An 18,331-nucleotide genomic window follows, 5' to 3' on the forward strand; every position below is an offset into this window, starting at 1 on the left:
TCCGTGTGTCGGTCTATTCTGTTCTCTTTCCAGTATTTCCAAGTCTTCCCATAAATGTATCAATACGCTCTGCTCCAAGCTCCATGTGGCAACAGGGTCCATATTCTCACAACCCTGAGTTTAAATTTCTTCCAGTTCACATCTGCATTTGTTCGGTTACTGATATATATCAACATAGAAACATAGAAAACCGGTGCAGGAGTAGGCCATTCGGTTCTTCGAGCCTGCATCACCATTCAAATGGTCATGGCTGATAATGCAAATTCCGTCTCACACTCCCACTTTCTCTCCATTCCCTTGCTCCCTTCAGCCGCAAGGGCCACGAGCAGTTCCCTCTTGAATATATCCAACGAACTGGCCCCAACGGCTTTCTGTGGTAGGGAATTCCACAAGTTGACAACTCTCTAAGAGAAGAAGTTCGTCCTCATCTCAGTCCTGAATGACTCATTCTTTATTCTTAGGCTGTGACCCCTAGTCCCAACATCGGGAACATTCGTCCCGCATCTAGCCCGTGCAGTCCCATCAGGATTGTACATGTTTCTATGAGATCCCCTCTCATTCTTCTAAACTCTAGTGAGTACAAGCCCAGCCGATCCAGTCTTTCTTCATATGTCAGTCTTGCCATCCCGGGAATTAGTCTGGTGAACTTTCGCTGGACACCCTCAAGAATGTCCTTCCTCAAACTAGAAGACTAAAACTACAGACAATACTCAAGGTGTGGCCTCACCAAGGCTCCGTATAACTGTAGAAAGCAAGCCATCTCCTATGCTCAAACCTTCTCTATCTGATGGCCAGCATACCATTGGCTTTCCTCGTCGCCTGTTGTACCTGCATGCCAACCTTCAAGGACTGTACATGTGAGGTTACCCTCCTTGGTGGCAGAAACAAGAAGGCAGATTATTCGCTGAATGGTGGAAGTTTAGGAAAATGGGAAGTGCAACGAGACCTGGGTGTCATAGTGGGACAGTTGTTATTGATACTCCACGAGAGTGGCACGCTGGCGCAGTGGTTAGCACTGCTACCTCACGGCGCCGAGGACCTGGGTTCGAACCGCTGGGGCCACTGCCCGTATAGAGTTTCCACAATCTCCCCGTGTCTGCGTGGATCTGATCCCCACAACCCAAACATGTGCAGGAAAGGTGAATTGGCCATGCTAAATTACCACTTAATTGGAAAAATTAAAAATAAAGTCCACGAGACCATATGTACTTTTATATTGCATTAGATCTTGTCACCACCATGCCTCCCACGTGGAGTATTAATTTTTATTTTTATTTTTGAAATATATTTTATTAAAGTTTTACGATCAAAAAGAATTTTCCATTTTTACAACTTTGTAACAAAATGTACATTGACCGTTATTTAAACAATATATTAACTAATAACAAGTGCAGAAAAATAAATAGTAACAGTGAAAAAATAAATATAATTTTAAACAACTAGCATGGAAAAGAACAAAAAAAAAACAAGGACCCACATGTACCCTCCCCCCCCCCTCCCCCCTGGGTTGCTGCTGCTGTCTTTCCTGTTTTCTCTTTTCGCTCTGCGAGATAGTCAAGGAACGGTTGCCACCGCCTGGTGAACCCCTGAGCCGAACCTCTTAGTGCGTACTTTATTCGCTCCAATTTTATAAACGCTGCCATGTCATTTATCCAGGCCTCCACGCCCGGGGGTTTAGCTTCTTTCCACATAAGTAGAATCCTTCGCCGGGCTACTAGGGACGCAAAGGCCAAAACATCGGCCTCTCTCGCCTCCTGCACTCCCGGCTGTTCCGCAACCCCAAATATAGCCAACCCCCAGCTTGGTTCGACCCGGACCCCCACCACCTTTGAGATCACTCTTGCCACACCCACCCAGAACCCATGCAATACGGGACATGACCCAAACATCTGGGTGTGGTTCGCCGGGCTTCCCGCGCACCTCGCGCACCTATCCTCCACTCCAAAAAATCTACTCAGCCTTGCTCCCGTCATATGCGCCCTGTGTAGAACCTTGAATTGGATCAGGCTGAGCCTGGCACATGAGGACGAGGAATTTACCCTACTTAGGGCATCTGCCCACAGCCCCTCCTCAATCTCTTCCCCCAGCTCCTCCTCCCATTTACCCTTTAGCTCCTCTACCATCGTCTCCCCCTTGTCTCTCATTTCCCTGTATATATCGGACACTTTACCATCACCGACCCATGCCCCTGAGATCACTCTGTCCTGGATCCCCTGCGCCGGGAGCTGCTGGAATTCCCTCACCTGTTGCCTTGCAAATGCCCTCACTTGCATATATCGGAAGGCATCCCCAGGTGGCAACTCGTATTTTTCTACCAGTGCTCCCAGACTCGAGAACGTCCTGTCCAAGAACAAGTCCTTCAATTTCACAATTCCTGCTCGTTGCCAAGATTGGAATCCCCCATCTATCCTCCCCGGGACGAACCTGTGATTGTTCCTTATCGGGGACCACACCGAGGCACCCGTCATCCCCCTATGTCGTCTCCACTGCCCCCAAATCTTCAAAGTCGCCACCACCACTGGGTTTGTGGTGTATTCTTTCGGGGAAAACGGTAATGGCGCCGTCGCCAGTGCTTTTAAACTTGTTCCCCTACATGACGCCATCTCCAGCCTTTTCCACGCCACCCCTTCTTCTTCCCTCATCCACTTACATATCATAGACACGTTGGCGGCCCAATAATAATCACTCAGGCTCGGCAGTGCCAGTTCCCCTCTGTCCCTCCTACGCTGCAGGAACCCCCTCTTTACCCTCGGTGTCTTTCCAGCCCAGACAAAGTTCATAATACTCCTGTCCACTTTCTTGAAGAAGGCCTTTGTTATCAGTATGGGGAGGCACTGAAACACAAAAAGAAACCTCTGGAGGACCACCATTTTGACCGCCTGTACCCTACCCGCAAATGACAGGGGCACCATGTCCCACCTTTTAAAATCCTCCTCCATCTGCTCTACCTGTCATGTCAAGTTAAGTTTATGCAAGGTTCCCCAGTTCCTAGCCAGCTGGATCCCTAGATATCGAAAGTCCCTTGCTACTCTCCTCAGCGGCAGATCATCTATTCCCCTGCCCTGTTCCCCGGGGTGCATCACAAATGGTTCACTCTTTCCCATGTTCAATTTGTATCCCGAGAACTCTCAAAACTCCCTGAGTGTCTGCATTATCTCAGGCATCCCCTCCACTGGGTCCGCCACATTTAGCAGCAGACCATCCGCATATAATGACACCCGATGTTCCTCTCCTCCTCTAAGCACCCCTCTCCACTTCTTAGAGCCCCTCAGCGCTATAGCCAATGGCTCGATTGCCAATGCGGACAGTAACGGGGACAAGGGACACCCCTGTCTTGTGCCCCTATGTAATCGGAAATAGTCGGATCATTTCCTGTTTGTAACCACGCTTGCCACCGGGGCCCCGTACAGGAGCTGAACCCATCTGATGAACCCCCCCTCCAAATCCAAATCTCTTCAGTACCTCCCATAGGTAGTCCCACTCCATTCTATCGAATGCCTTCTCTGAATCCATCGCCACCACTATCTCCGCCTCCCCCTCCGGTGGGGGCATCATCATTACCCCAGCAACCTTCGTATGTTGGCATTCAATTGCCTCCCTTTAACAAACCCTGTCTGGTCGTCATGTACCACCCCTGGGACACAGTCCTCTATCCTAGTCGCCATCACCTTGGCCAGTAACTTGGCGTCTACATTTAGGAGGGAGATGGGCCTGTATGACCCTTTCCTTAGCCTCATTGAATGTTCTCGCCAGGAGTGGGGCCAGTAGGTCCACATATTTCCTGTAAAATTCCACCGGGAACCCATCTTGTCCCGGGGCCTTTCCTGCCTGCATGTTCCCGATTCCTTTTACCACCTGCTCCACCTCAATCTGCGCTCCCAGACCTGTCATCTCCTGCTCCTCAACCCTCGGGATCTCCAACTGGTCCAAAAAGTGCATCATTCCCTCTTTCCCCTCCGGGGGTTGGGACTTATACAGCCTCTCATAGAATGACTTAAACACCCCATTCACCCTCTCCGCCCTCTGTTCCATCCTTCCCTCCCCATCCCTAATTCCTCCGATCTCTCTCGCCGTCCCCCTCTTCCTACGTTGTTGGGCCAGCAGTCGGCTCGCCTTTTCCCCATACTCGTATTGTATTCCCTGTGCCTTCCTCCACTGCGTCTCCGCCTTAGCCGTGGTCAGCAGGTCAAACTCCGTCTGTAGTCTCCGTCTTTCCCTGTATAACCCTTCATCCGGGGCCTCCGCATATTGCCTACCCACCCTCAGAATCTCCCCGATCAGTCTCTCCCTTTCTATACCCTCTTCTTTCCCCTTGTGGGCTCTTATGGAAAGCAGCTCCCCCCTAACCACCGCTTTCAGCGCCTCCCATACTACTCCCACCTGGACCTCTCCATCATCGTTGACCTCTAGGTACCTTTCAATACATCCCCTCACCCTTCCACATACCCCCTCATCTGCCAACAGTCCCATGTCTAATCTCCAAAGTGGGCGCTGCTCCTTCTCCTCTCCTAGATCCAGATCCACCCAGTGTGGGGTGTGATCTGAAACGGCGATAGCCGAATATTCCCTTCCTGCTACTTTCGGGATCAGCGCCATTCCCAGGACAAAAAAGTCTATCCGGGAGTATACTTTATGGACGTGGGAGAAGACGGAAAACTCTTTACTCCTCGGCCTAGCAAATCTCCAGGGATCTACTCCTCCCATCTGCTCCATAAACACCTTAAGCACCTTGGCCGCTGCCGGCCTCCTCCCGGTCCTTGATCTGGACCGGTCCAGCACTGTGTTGAAGTCCCTCCCCAATACCAAATTTCCCATCTCTAGGTCCGGGATGCGCCCCAACATACGTTTCATAAAACCCGCGTCATCCCAGTTCGGGGCATGTACGTTCACCAGCACCACCGCCTCACCTTGCAATCTGCCACTCACCATCACGTACCTGGCCCCACTGTCCGCCTCAAACAGTACCCGTTTCCCCACCAGTATTGCCACCCCTCTATTCTTCGCATCTAATCCTGAGTGGAAAATCTGTCCCACCCATCCTTTCCTTAATCTGACCTGGTCCGCCACTTTCAGGTGTGTCTCTTGAAGCATAACCACATCCGACTTCAGCCTCTTTAGGTGCGCAAATACCCTTGCCCTCTTAATCGGCCCGTTCAACCCTCTCACGTTCCACCCGATCAACTGGGTTGGGGGGCCCTTTACCACCCCCCATCGTCGACTAGCCATCCCCTTTTTTAAACCATCACCTCACCCGGGTCCCACGCACCCGTTTGTCCCCCAGACGGCGCCCACCCGTCCCGACCATCCCATCCCATATCAGCTCCCCCTTACCCTCAGCAGCAGCAAACCAGTTAATCCCCCCTCCCCCCCACCCCGCTAGATTCCGTTCTAGATTGATTGCTCCCCCCATATTGCTTCCGGGAGTCAGCAAACTCTGGCTGACCTTGGCTTCCCCCGTTTACCCTTGGCCTCCCTGTGTGTGGGTCCCCCTTCCTTCCTGCGCCCACTTTTCCCGCCACAATTTCCGTAGTGCGGGAGAAAAGCCCGCGCTTCCCTCTCGGCCCTGCCCCTAATGGCGCAGTTCCCTCTCCCCTTCCCTGTCCCCTTCCCCACCGGCGCCCACATTTCTTCATGTCCCCCCCCCTCTGGGGGTGGGGGAGAAAAAATTCTCCCGTCCAACATTTTTACAGATAAGCCCTCCCCCTCTCCCCCCTTTACAATTCCTTGCCACCACCTCGCTACTTCTTTCCAAACATCCATTCCTCAAATCTAGTCCAACTTCTCTTCTTGAATAAATGCCCACGCCTCCTCTGCCGTCTCGAAGTAGTGGTGTTTGCCCTGGTGTGTAACCCACAGTCTTGCCGGCTGCAACATTCCAAATTTCACTTCTTTCCTGTGGAGCACCGCCTTGGCCCGATTGAAACTCACCCTCCTTCTCGCCACCTCCGCACTCCAATCTTGATACACGCGGATCACCGCGTTCTCCCACCTGCTACTCCGTGTCTTCTTAGCCCATCTCAGGACCATCTCTCTGTCTTTGTAGCGGTGGAACCTCACCACTATTGCTCGCGGTATTTCCCCTGCCTTCGGTCTTCTCACGAGGACCCGGTATGCTCCCTCCACTTCCAGGGGGCCCGTCGGGGCCTCAGCTCCCATTAAAGTATGGAGCATCGACTTCCGAGTGCGGCGATGACCAGCTGAGTCGCACGTTTCGGCAGCTCCCGGTGAAACGGACTTTTGGGCTCTTGATAGGAGCCCCAACGACAATTTTGATGGCTAAAAACACTGTGCGGTAAACCAGAAGGGAATCCCCCCTGGATACGGATGAAAAAGGGAGGAGAAAGTGGCCGGATTGCAGTGGATCCTTTAGAACAGTGGCAAGGAAGGCAAGCAAAAACCAAGATGGCGTCGGAAGGTGGCAGTTTAACATGGGGCCTTGAACAACAAGAGTTCTTGAAATGCTGTGTGGAAGAGCTCAAAAAGGAAATGAAGAAAGAGCTGTTGGCCCCGATACTACAGGCAATCGAAGGGCTAAAGGAGGAACAAAAGACCCAGGAGCGGGAGCTTCGGGTCGTGAAGGCAAAGGCAGCCGAGAATGAGGACGACATACAGGGCCTGGTGGTGAAGACAGAGACGCATGAGGCACATCAGAAACGATGTGTGGAAAGGTTGGAGTCACTGGAGAACAACGCAAGGAGGAACAACCTGAGGATTCTTGGTCTTCCTGAAGGTGCGGAGGGAGCGGACGTCGGGGCATATGTGAGCACGATGCTGCACTCGTTAATGGGAGCGGAGGCCCCGGCGGGTCCGTTGGAGGTGGAGGGAGCATACCGAGTGATGGCGCGAGGACCGAGAGCAGGAGAAATTCCCAGAGCCATAGTGGTGAGATTCCTCCATTTTAAGGATAGAGAAATGGTCCTTAGATGGGCAAAGAAAACTCGGAGCAGTAAATGGGAGAACGCGGTGATCCGCGTTTATCAAGACTGGAATGCGGAGGTGGCGAGAAGGAGGGCGAGTTTTAATCGGGCCAAGGCGGTGCTTCATAAAAAGAAGATAAAATTTGGAATGCTGCAACCGGCAAGACTGTGGGTCACATATCGAGGGAGACACCACTACTTTGAGACGGCGGATGAAGCGTGGACTTTTATTGTGGAAGAAAAACTGGAATGAGCGGGCTATTAAAAAGAACGTTTGAACAAAGTGGTGGGGCGAATGTGGGGGGGCGAAGAGAGGGGTTAAAAAGGGGGGAAAGAGGAGTTTTATGTACTAATCCTGCGATGTGGTAACTTTTCTCTCTTCCACAGGTGGTAATGGGGGGAGGAGGGGAGGTGGAGGAGATGGGGCGTTGGCCATTGGGGGCGGGGCCAAGGGAGAAGCGCGGGCTTGGTTCCCGCGCTATGATAATCATGGCGGGATTAGAGAAGCAGGAAGGAGGGGGCGTCGCACGGTGCGAGCCGAGGTCACGGGGGGAAGCCGAGGTCGGCCAGAGTTTGCTGACTTCTGGGAGCAACATGGGGGGAGTAATTACGCTAGCGGGGGATCTAGCGGGGGGGAGGGGGGAATTACTGGGTTGCTGCTGCTGGGGAGAGGGGGGAGCTGGTATGGGAGGGGATGGGCGGGGGGGCACCGCCTGGGGGAGATACAGCTGCGTGGGAACCGGGTGAGGAGCTGGAAAAAGGGGATGGCTAATCGACAAGGGGGGGGGGGGGTAGGAAGCCCCCCAACCCGGCTGATCACGTGGAACGTGAGAGGGCTGAACGGGCCGATAAAGAGGGCACGGGTACTCGCACACCTTAAGAAACTTAAGGCAGATGTGGTTATGTTACAGGAAACGCACCTGAAACTGATAGACCAGGTTAGACTACGCAAAGGATGGGTGGGGCAGGTGTTCCATTCGGGGCTAGATGCGAAAAACAGGGGGGTGGCTATATTAGTGGGGAAGCGGGTAATGTTCGAGGCAAAGACTATAGTGGCGGATAACGGGGGCAGATACGTGATGGTGAGTGGCAAACTACAGGGGGAGACGGTGGTTTTGGTAAACGTATATGCCCCGAACTGGGATGCTGTCAATTTTATGAGGCGGATGCTAGGACACATTCCGGACCTAGAGATGGGAAAGCTGATAATGGGGGGAGATTTTAATACGGTGTTGGAACCAGGGCTGGATAGGTCGAAGTCCAGGACTGGAAGGAGGCCGGCAGCAGCCAAGGTACTTAAAGATTTTATGGAGCAGATGGGAGGTGTAGACCCGTGGAGATTTAGCAGACCTAGGAGTAAGGAGTTCTCGTTTTTCTCCTATGTCCATAAAGTCTACTCGCGAACAGACTTTTTTGTGCTGGGAAGGGCGTTGATCCCGAAGGTGAGGGGAACGGAGTATACGGCTATAGCCATTTTGGATCACGCTCCACACTGGGTAGACTTGGAGATAGGGGAGGAAACAGGAGGGCGCCCACCCTGGAGAATGGACATGGGACTAATGGCAGATGAGGGTGTGTGTCTAAGGGTGAGGGGGTGCATTGAAAAGTACTTGGAACTCAATGATAATGGGGAGGTCCAGGTGGGAGTGGTCTGGGAGGCGTTGAAGGCGGTGGTTAGAGGGGAGCTGATATCAATAAGGGCACATAAAGGGAAGCAGGAGAGTAAGGAACGGGAGCGGTTGCTGCAAGAACTTTTGAGGGTGGACAGACAATATGCGGAAGCACCGGAGGAGGGACTGTACAGGGAAAGGCAAAGGCTACATGTAGAATTTGACTTGCTGACGACGGGCACTGCAGAGGCACAATGGACGAAGGCACAGGGTGTACAGTACGAATATGGGGAGAAGGCGAGCAGGTTGCTGGCACACCAATTGAGGAAAAGGGGAGCAGCGAGGGAAATAGAGGGAGTGAGGGATGAGGAAGGAGAGATGGAGCGGGGAGCGGAGAGAGTGAATGGAGTGTTCAAGACATTTTATAAAAAATTATATGAAGCTCAACCCGCGGATGGGAGGGAGAGAATGATGGGCTGGAATTTCCCAAGGTGGAAGAGCAGGAAAGGGTGGGACTGGGAGCACAGATCGAGGTAGAAGAAGTGGTGAAAGGAATTAGGAGCATGCAGGCGGGAAAGGCCCCGGGACCGGATGGATTCCCAGTCGAATTCTAGAGAAAATATGTGGACTTGCTCGCCCCGGTATTGACGAGGACCTTTAATGAGGCAAAGGAAAGGGGACAACTGCCCCCGACTATGTCTGAAGCAACGATATCGCTTCTCTTAAAGAAGGAAAAGGACCCGCTACAATGCGGGTCCTATAGACCTATTTCCCTCCTAAATGTAGATGCCAAGATCCTGGCCAAGGTAATGGCAATGAGAATAGAGGAATGTGTCCCGGGGGTGGTCCACGAGGACCAAACTGGGTTTGTGAAGGGGAGACAGCTGAACACGAATATACGGAGGCTGTTAGGGGAATGATGATGGCCCCACCAGAGGGGGAAACGGAGATAGTAGTGGCGATGGATGCCGAGAAAGCATTTGATAGAGTGGAGTGGGATTATTTGTGGGAGGTGTTGAGGAGATTTGGTTTTGGAGAGGGGTATGTTAGATGGGTGCAGCTGTTGTATAGGGCCCCGATGGCGAGCGTGGTCACGAATGGACGGGGATCTGCATATTTTCGGCTCCATAGAGGGACAAGGCAGGGATGCCCTCTGTCCCCATTATTGTTTGCACTGGCGATTGAGCCCCTGGCGATAGCGTTGAGGGGTTCCAAGAAGTGGAGGGGAGTACTTAGAGGAGGAGAAGAACACCGGGTATCTTTGTATGCGGACGATTTGCTACTTTACGTGGCAGATCCAGCGGAGGGGATGCCAGAAATAATGCGGATACTTGGGGAGTTTGGGGATTTTTCAGGGTATAAATTGAACATGGGGAAAAGTGAGTTGTTTGTGGTGCATCCAGGGGAGCAGAGTAGAGAAATAGAGGACCTACCGTTGAGGAAGGTAACAAGGGACTTTTGTTACCTGGGGATCCAGATAGCCAAGAATTGGGGCACATGGCATAGGTTAAATTTAACGCGGTTGGTGGAACAAATGGAGGAGGATTTCAAGAGATGGGATATGGCATCCCTGTCACTGGCAGGGAGGGTGCAGGCGGTTAAGATGGTGGTCCTCCCGAGATTCCTCTTTGTGTTTCAGTGCCTCCCGGTGGTGATCACGAAGGCTTTTTTTAAAAGGATTGAAAAGAGCATCATGGGTTTTGTGTGGGCCGGGAAGACCCCGAGAGTGAGGAAGGGATTCTTACAGCGTAGCAGGGATAGGGGGGGCTGGCACTACCGAGCCTAAGTGAGTATTATTGGGCCGCTAATATTTCAATGGTGAGTAGGTGGATGGGAGAGGAGGAGGGAGCGGCGTGGAAGAGATTGGAGAGGGCGTCCTGTAGGGGGACTAGCCTACAGGCTATGGTGACAGCCCCATTGCCGTTCTCACCGAGGAACTACACCACAAGCCCGGTGGTGGTGGCTACACTGAAGATTTGGGGACAGTGGAGACGGCATAGGGGAAAGACTGGAGCCTTGGGGGGGTCCCCGATAAGAAACAACCATAGGTTTGCCCCGGGGGGAATGGATGGGGGATATGGAATGTGACAAAGAGCAGGAATAACGCAACTGAAAGATCTGTTTGTGGATGGGAAGTTCGCGAGTCTAGGAGCGCTGACCGAGAAATATGGGCTGCCCCAAGTGAATGCATTCAGGTATATGCAACTGAGGGCTTTTGCGAGGCAACAGGTGAGGGAATTCCCGCAGCTCCCGACACAAGAGGTGCAGGACAGAGTGATCTCAAAGACATGGGTGGGGGATGGTAAGGTGTCAGATATATATAGGGAAATGAGGGACGAAGGGGAGACTATGGTAGATGAACTAAAAGGGAAATGGGAAGAAGAGCTGGGGGGAGGAGATCGAGGAGGGGCTGTGGGCAGATGCCCTAAGCAGGGTAAACTCGTCGTCCTCGTGTGCCAGGCTAAGCCTGATTCAGTTTAAGGTATTACACAGGGCGCATATGACTGGAGCAAGGCTCCGTAAATTTTTTGGTGTGGAGGATAGGTGTGCGAGGTGCTCGAGAAGCCCAGCGAATCATACCCATATGTTTTGGTCATGCCCGGCACTACAGGGGTTTTGGATGGGGGTGACAAAGGTGCTTTCAAAAGTAGTGGGGGTCCGGGTCGAACCAAGCTGGGGGTTGGCTATATTTGGGGTTGCACAAGAGCCGGGAGTGCAGGAGGCGAGAGAGGCCGATGTTTTGGCCTTTGCGTCCCTAGTAGCCCGGCGCAGGATATTGTTAATGTGGAAAGAAGCCAAGCCCCCGGGGGTGGAGACCTGGATAAATGACATGGCAGGGTTTATAAAGCTAGAGCGGATTAAGTTCGTTCTAAGGGGGTCGGCTCAAGGGTTCACCAGGCGGTGGCAACCGTTCGTCGAATACCTCGCAGAAAGATAGATGGAATGGGAAAAAGAAGGCAGCAGCAGCAGCCCAGGATCGGGGGGGGGGGGGCGGGGGGGGAGGGGGGAGGGCGGGGGAGGAGGAACCAGAAGGACTCTCAGGGTTGTTAATATATACTGTATAATATGTATAGGTCGTTGCTACAGATAATTATATATTGGACTGTTAAATTATATTTTTGGAGAGTGTTACTTGTGATAAGGCAGTTGCCAATTAGGGTTAGTTTTCATTTTTGTTATTTATTATTTATTCATTTTTTTTGTTTGTTTATAAAATAGGTCATTGTTATTTGTGTTGTTATAATATTGTGTAAAGGATGCACAATGTACTGTGTTGGTTGACCAAAAATTTTCAATAACATATTTATTAAAAAAAAAGTATGGAGCATCGTATTCACGTACGCCCCAACATCCGCTCCCTCTGATCCTTCGGGAAGACCCAAAATCCTTAAATTCTTCCTCCTCGAGCTATTTTCCAGGGCTTCCAGCCTTTCTAGGCACCTCTTATGTAGTGCCTCGTGCGTCTCCATCTTCACCACCAAACCCTGTATCTCGTCTTCATTCTCGGCTGCCTTTGCCTTCACTCCATGGAGCTCCATCTCCTGGGTCTTTTGCGTCTCCTTCAATCCCTCAATCGGCAGCAACATCGGCGCCAGCACCTCCTTCTTGAGCTCCTCCACACATCGCCGGAGGAACTCCTGCTGTTCCGGGCCCCATACCATCTGGGCTCCCTCAGCCGCCATCTTGCTACTCCCTTCTCTTCTCTGCCGCTGCTCCAGAGGATGCTCCGCAATCTGGCCACTACTATCGCTTCTTTCCATCCACATCCGGGGGGACTCCTTCCTTTATAGCCTCACACTGAGTTTGGCCGTGAAAAATTTCCCGATAAGAGCCCAAAAGTCCGTTAAAACGTGAGGTGCCGAAACGTGCGACTCAGCTGGTCATCGCCGCAACCGGAAGTCACGTGGAGTATTAATAACAACATAACACAGTGTAGTATAAACAGTGGCCAAATCAAGTGCGATATGAGCAATGGCATGGTGTATTACAGCAGTAACTGATACTGCACCTACTATAATGAAATAAAAGAGTAAATGCTGGAAAATCTCAGCAGGTCTGACAGCATCAGAATGGAGAGAAAAGAGCTAACGTTTCAAGTCCAATGACTGCTTTGACAAAGAGTCATCGGACTCGAAACGTTAGCTCTTTTCTCTCCCTACAGGTGCTGCCAAACCTGGTGAGATTTTCCAGTATTTTCTCTTTTGTTTCAGATTCCAGCATCCGCAGTAATTTGCTTTTATACTATAATGAAATGATGCACTAAGCTAGACAATGCCTCTGTAGTTTACGAGGTACAATCTCAGGTAATACCACACAGAACCGTGCATCATCGAAATATAAAAACATTTTAGATAGTAGTAGGAGTAGGCCATTCGGTGCTTGGAGCCTGTTCCTCCATCCAACATGATCACAATGTGGCTGTTTAGCACAGGGCTAAATCGCTGGCTTTGAAAGCAGACAAAGCAAGCCAGCAGCACGGTTCAATTCCCGTAACAACCTCCCCGAACAGGCGCCGGAACGTGGCGACTAGGGGCTTTTCACAGTAACTTCATTGAAGCCTACTTGTGACAATAAGCGATTTTCATTTCATTTCAATAGTTCTCTATTAAAACTATACCCCAGCACATTCCCCATACACCTTGACACATTTAGTGTTCAGAAATCTATTTCCTTCTTAAATATATTCAGTAATTTTACCACCACAGCCCACTGTCCGAAAAATGTTCATTTCTAGATTTTATGGATCGTGCCTCCATTTTCACTGCACTTGGTGCTATTGCTTCTGAGTCATGTCTCGATAATTACTTGCCCCAATGATATCGGAATTGATATTCCACCAGCCAGGTATCAATTGTTCCTTCACTAAAACTTTAAATTCATACTGAACCATTTTAAGGCACTTTCAGTATGTACGGTTTATTAGGACAAAGCATTTGCCTGCGATCGGCTCGACCTCATCCGCCCTCCCATGTTAGCGATGAGTTATTTCAAGTTCTTTCGTTGCAAATATCTTTCAATATTAGTGTATCAATGCAACACTAAACACCAGAACACTTACAAATACGCAAACCACGTATCTGTCAACTAAAAGCACAATATGTCAGAGATTGAAAGAGACAGGTTTTTATCAGAGATCAAACTTCAGCTCAGAGTTAACAAGAGGAATTCTGATTGATGGAGATGCAGAGAACTATCTTGGGGCTAGGAGGGACCGCAGAAGTTGCAGTCAGCAGTTTCATAGAATTTACAGTGCAGAAGGAGGCCATTCGGCCCATCGAGTCTGTACCGGCTCGTGGAAAGAGCACCCTACCCAAGGTCCACACCTCCACCCTATCCCCATAACCCAGTAACCCCACCCAACACTAAGGGCAATTTTGGACCCTAAGGGCAATTTATCGTGGCCAATCCACCTAACCTGCACGTCTTTGGACTGTGGGAGGTAACCGGAGCACCCAGAGGAAACCCACGCACACACAGGGAGGATGTGCAGACTCCACACAGACAGTGACCCAAGCCAGAATCGAACCTGGGACCCTGGAGCTGTGAAGCAATTGTGCTATCCACAATGCTACCGTGCTGCCATGTTGGCAATGAATTCACTCCCCTTCCTAAGGGAACAAATGAATGGCATGGACTCGTTTCTTAATTTGTTTGTTCACCAATCTGTAACTAAAGTGCATGTTGGAAGTTAATTGCCCCTCTGGAGACTCTCACTGTTATAAATGAGGGACCCTTTGGAAGTCTTGCAGAGCGAGTATGTACACCTTGCATAATTCAATTGGTTTCTGAAAGACGATGCATGGACCAGCGAATGGACCATTTTATGCCGTTTATTACCCAGCACTCGCTATTATTGGTGTCCCAGGTGAGAGAGGAATCTCAACTATAATATTTGTTTTTCTTCTGAATCTCCAGAAATCTTGTCTCTTCCCTTTAAGGATCGTGCTGAAAGGGTTATTGCATTGTGATATATGAGAGTGCATCGACTAATTTTTGATTACAGAGCAGAACAATAAATGGTCAATAAATTGCCCGTCACACTTATAGAACAACTGTTTATTAGACTGCAGAAATATGAGTGATAATGTTTACCATTTCACGGACGTTATATTGTTAAGCATTGCAACCATTTGCTACAAATCGTTATTGGGCTGCAGAGTGGCACAGGAACGGGGAGGGACTAGTCTAATAAGGCAATGAGGCAATTGAAACAATCGGGAGAATGTTGAAATAGAGGCGTTATTAGGCAATCATAGAATCAGTGCAAATAGAGGCCATTCGAACTTGCACCAACCTCTGAAAGTGTACTGCGCCCAGGCTCCGTCCCCTGCGCTTTCCCAATAACCCCTGAGCCTGACCTAACCTACACATCTGTTTTAGACACGAAGGGACAATTTAGAATAGCCAATCCACCTAACCTGCATATCTTTGGGCTGTGGGAGGCACCCAGAGGAAACCACACAGACACAGGGAGAAAGTACAAACTCCACACAGACAGAGACCCAAGGCCAGAATTGAACCCGGGGGCCCTGGCGCTGTGATCGAAGGCACCACATTTGTAATGGCTGAACGAGATGTGGTGTGAGTTAATCATTGGGAACAACCGTTTTGGATCATTGAATCATAGCATTTACAGTGCAGAAGGAGGCCATTCGGCCCATCGAGTCTGCACCGGCCCTTTGAAAAAGCATCCCAACCAAGCCCACACCTCCACCTTATCCCCGTAACCCAGTAGCCCCACCCAACCTTTCTGGACACTAAAGGGCAATTTAACATGGCCAATCCACCTCACCTGCACATCTTTGGATTGTAGGAGGAAACCGGAGCACCCGGAGGAGACCCACGCAGACAAGGGGAGAATGTGCAGACCCTGCACAGACAGTGACCCAAGCCCGGAATGGGACCTGAGACCCTCGAGCTGTGAAGCAACTGTGCTACCACTATGCTACCGTGCTGCCCCTTTCAGTTGAGTTCACTGGCGATGCAAATTGGGAGGGGACACACAAAAACTATTACAATCATTGTGAGTGTAGATATATGAAAGGGGTAAATAAGGGTTTGAGCAGCTCTTAAGCTACGGCAGACTTTCAGACGGGCGATTCAATGGGCTGTGGAGAAATGTAGAAGTTTGCAGTGTCCGGCCTTATGGTCGGTTTGGGAATCTGGGCGTTTGGAAGTTCAGCCCACGGTCAAACAGGACTTGAATATTGTAAATGGTCTCTACCTTCAGAGGATGGCCAGCCACGGGAATGGGCCCAGTGGAGAGCGGAGTTTGTTGCAGGGACTGACTGCGATATTCTGTGAATTGACAAACGTTTATTCCAGCATTGGATTAGCATCAAGTAGTAATGGTTTTGGATGAATTGAAATCTGGAGGTGCGAAATGGGCAGGTCAGGAGGGATTCAGCAGCGGAATGGATCAGGGAATCGCTGGTCTTTGGAGTCTGCTCAGTGACGCCTCTTTTTTCTCTATTACAGCCAACTTGGTGGCGATCATCATCCTATCCCGAGGAAGGTGCGGACTCTCTCGGTGCATCACCTACTACCTAGTAGCGATAGCAGTGACTGACTTCCTTGTCATGGTCACCGCTGTTATCCTCAACCGGATTGGTGGCATTTACTTTAGGTACAGTGTCCTATCGATCACCCCCGGATGCGCTGTCAGCACCGTGCTCGTGTATGCGACCCGTGATGGTTCAGTCTGGCTGACCGTGGCCTTTACCTTCGACCGTTTTGTCTCCATCTGCTATCTGAAACTGAAGACCAGATACTGCACCGAGAAAACCGCACTGCTGGTCATAGGAATGGTCATTACCCTGAGCTACGTCAAGAACGTCCCCTTTTACTTCACCTACCAGCCCCTGTACATATTGGACGGGGTGCCCTGGTTCTGTGATATTAAATCCAGCTATTACACTATCCCATCGTGGCAAGCCTATGACTGGCTCGACCACATATTAACCCCCTTTCTCCCGTTCTTCTTCATTCTGCTGCTCAACGCCCTGACTGTAAGACACATTGTAGAGGCCAGCAGAGCTCGCAGGAGGCTGAAGGGCTCCGAGAGTGACGGAGATCCAGAGATTGCCAATCGCAAGAAGTCGATTGTCCTGCTCTTCGCCATCTCGCTCAGCTTCCTCCTCCTCTGGGTCACATATGTTGGACATTTCCTATACGTTCGGGTTACAGCTGAGGCGTACTTCACCGGTCTGGATTTCAACGACCCACACTTCATCTTTCAAGAAACTACCAACATGCTTCAGTTACTCAGTTCCTGCAACAACACCTTCATCTATGCAGTATCCCAGACCAAGTTCCGAAATGAGCTGAAGAAGTTGCTCGTTTTTCCCTTCGCCGTTATCACGAGTTGCTTTAGGTTGAACAGTGCTTCATGATCAAGTTAAGGACTATTAATATATCCAGAATTAGGCAGAATCTGAAATCATGCTTGTTTACAAAGATGTTGCAGCCACAATATTTCATGGTCCTGAACAAAATAAACCATTTACAAGACAAATTGTATACTCCAGCATTCGGAACTAACATGAGGTACAGATGAAATAGCAGGCAGAGTGGTCGAACAAACCACACTGCACGCTCAATGGCAGATGTAACAATTTTTTAAAAGCGTTTTTATTGCAGTTTTTGATTTCATACATTGTACAATAAACAAGGGTATGTGAAGCGATTACAATATTCAAGAACTTTACACCCACTCCCACCCACTCATTGACCACCTCTGCCCCCCCCCCCCACCCCCCCACCCCGTTTCTGTTGTTTTAAAATAATTTATTCGATCAGATATCATACGATGGTGATTGCCATCTATTTACAGATATGCAGCTCTTTCCCTTCACCTTCTCTTCTCCCACTTTGTAGAATGGCCCCGATCCCCCTACCACCCCCACGCCCCCATCCCTCCTCTAGTTTTCGGTGTTTCTCTCGGAGTTCTGTTCTTTGTGGCCTTGCTCTCGGCCCCCTATTATCCGATCTGGCGATGCTCCAGCCTCCCCTCCTCTCTCCCTCGCCTCCCTCCAAATCTCGTCCCCTCCCTATCTGTTCTCTGCTGTCTCGTTCGCTCCGTTTGCCCCCCCCCCCCTCCCTCACACATATATCAAACCCAAAGCCTTTTATTCGTAGAGAAGGAGCAAGACGGTAACTAGAGAAAGGGTAACTCAAAGACAAAAGGGAATTTATGCGTGGAGTCAGAGGAAATGGGTAAGATTCTTAATGAGTATTTTGCATGGGTGTTCACCAAGGAGAGGGACATGACGGATGTTGAGGTTAGGGATGGATGTTTAAATACTCTAGGTCAAGTCGGAATATGGAAGGGGGAAGATTTGGGTATTCTAAAAGGCATTAAGGTGGTCAAGTCCCCATGTCTGGATGGGATCTATCCCAGGTTATTGAGGGAAGCGAGGGACGGAATAGCAGGGGCCTTAACAGATATCTTTGCAGCATCCTTGAGCACGAGTGAGGTCCCAGAGAACTGGAGAATTGCTAATGTTGTCCCTTTGTTTTAGAAGGGTAGCAGGAATAATCCAGGGAATTTTAGACCTGTGAGCTTGACGTGAGAGATAGGCAAACTGTTGGAGAAGATACTGAGGGGTAGGATCTATTCACATTTGAAAGAAAATAGACATATCAGTGATAGGCAGGATGGTTTTGTGCAGGGAAGGTAATCTCTTACAAACCTAATATAATTATTTGAGGAAGTGACCAAATTCATTGATGAGGGAAGGGTTGTAGATGTCATATACATGGACTTCAGTAAGGCGTTTGATAAAATTTCCCATGGCAGGTTGA

Source organism: Scyliorhinus torazame, chromosome 5, assembly GCF_047496885.1.
Source record: "Scyliorhinus torazame isolate Kashiwa2021f chromosome 5, sScyTor2.1, whole genome shotgun sequence".
Classification (NCBI taxonomy): Eukaryota; Metazoa; Chordata; class Chondrichthyes; order Carcharhiniformes; family Scyliorhinidae; genus Scyliorhinus; species Scyliorhinus torazame.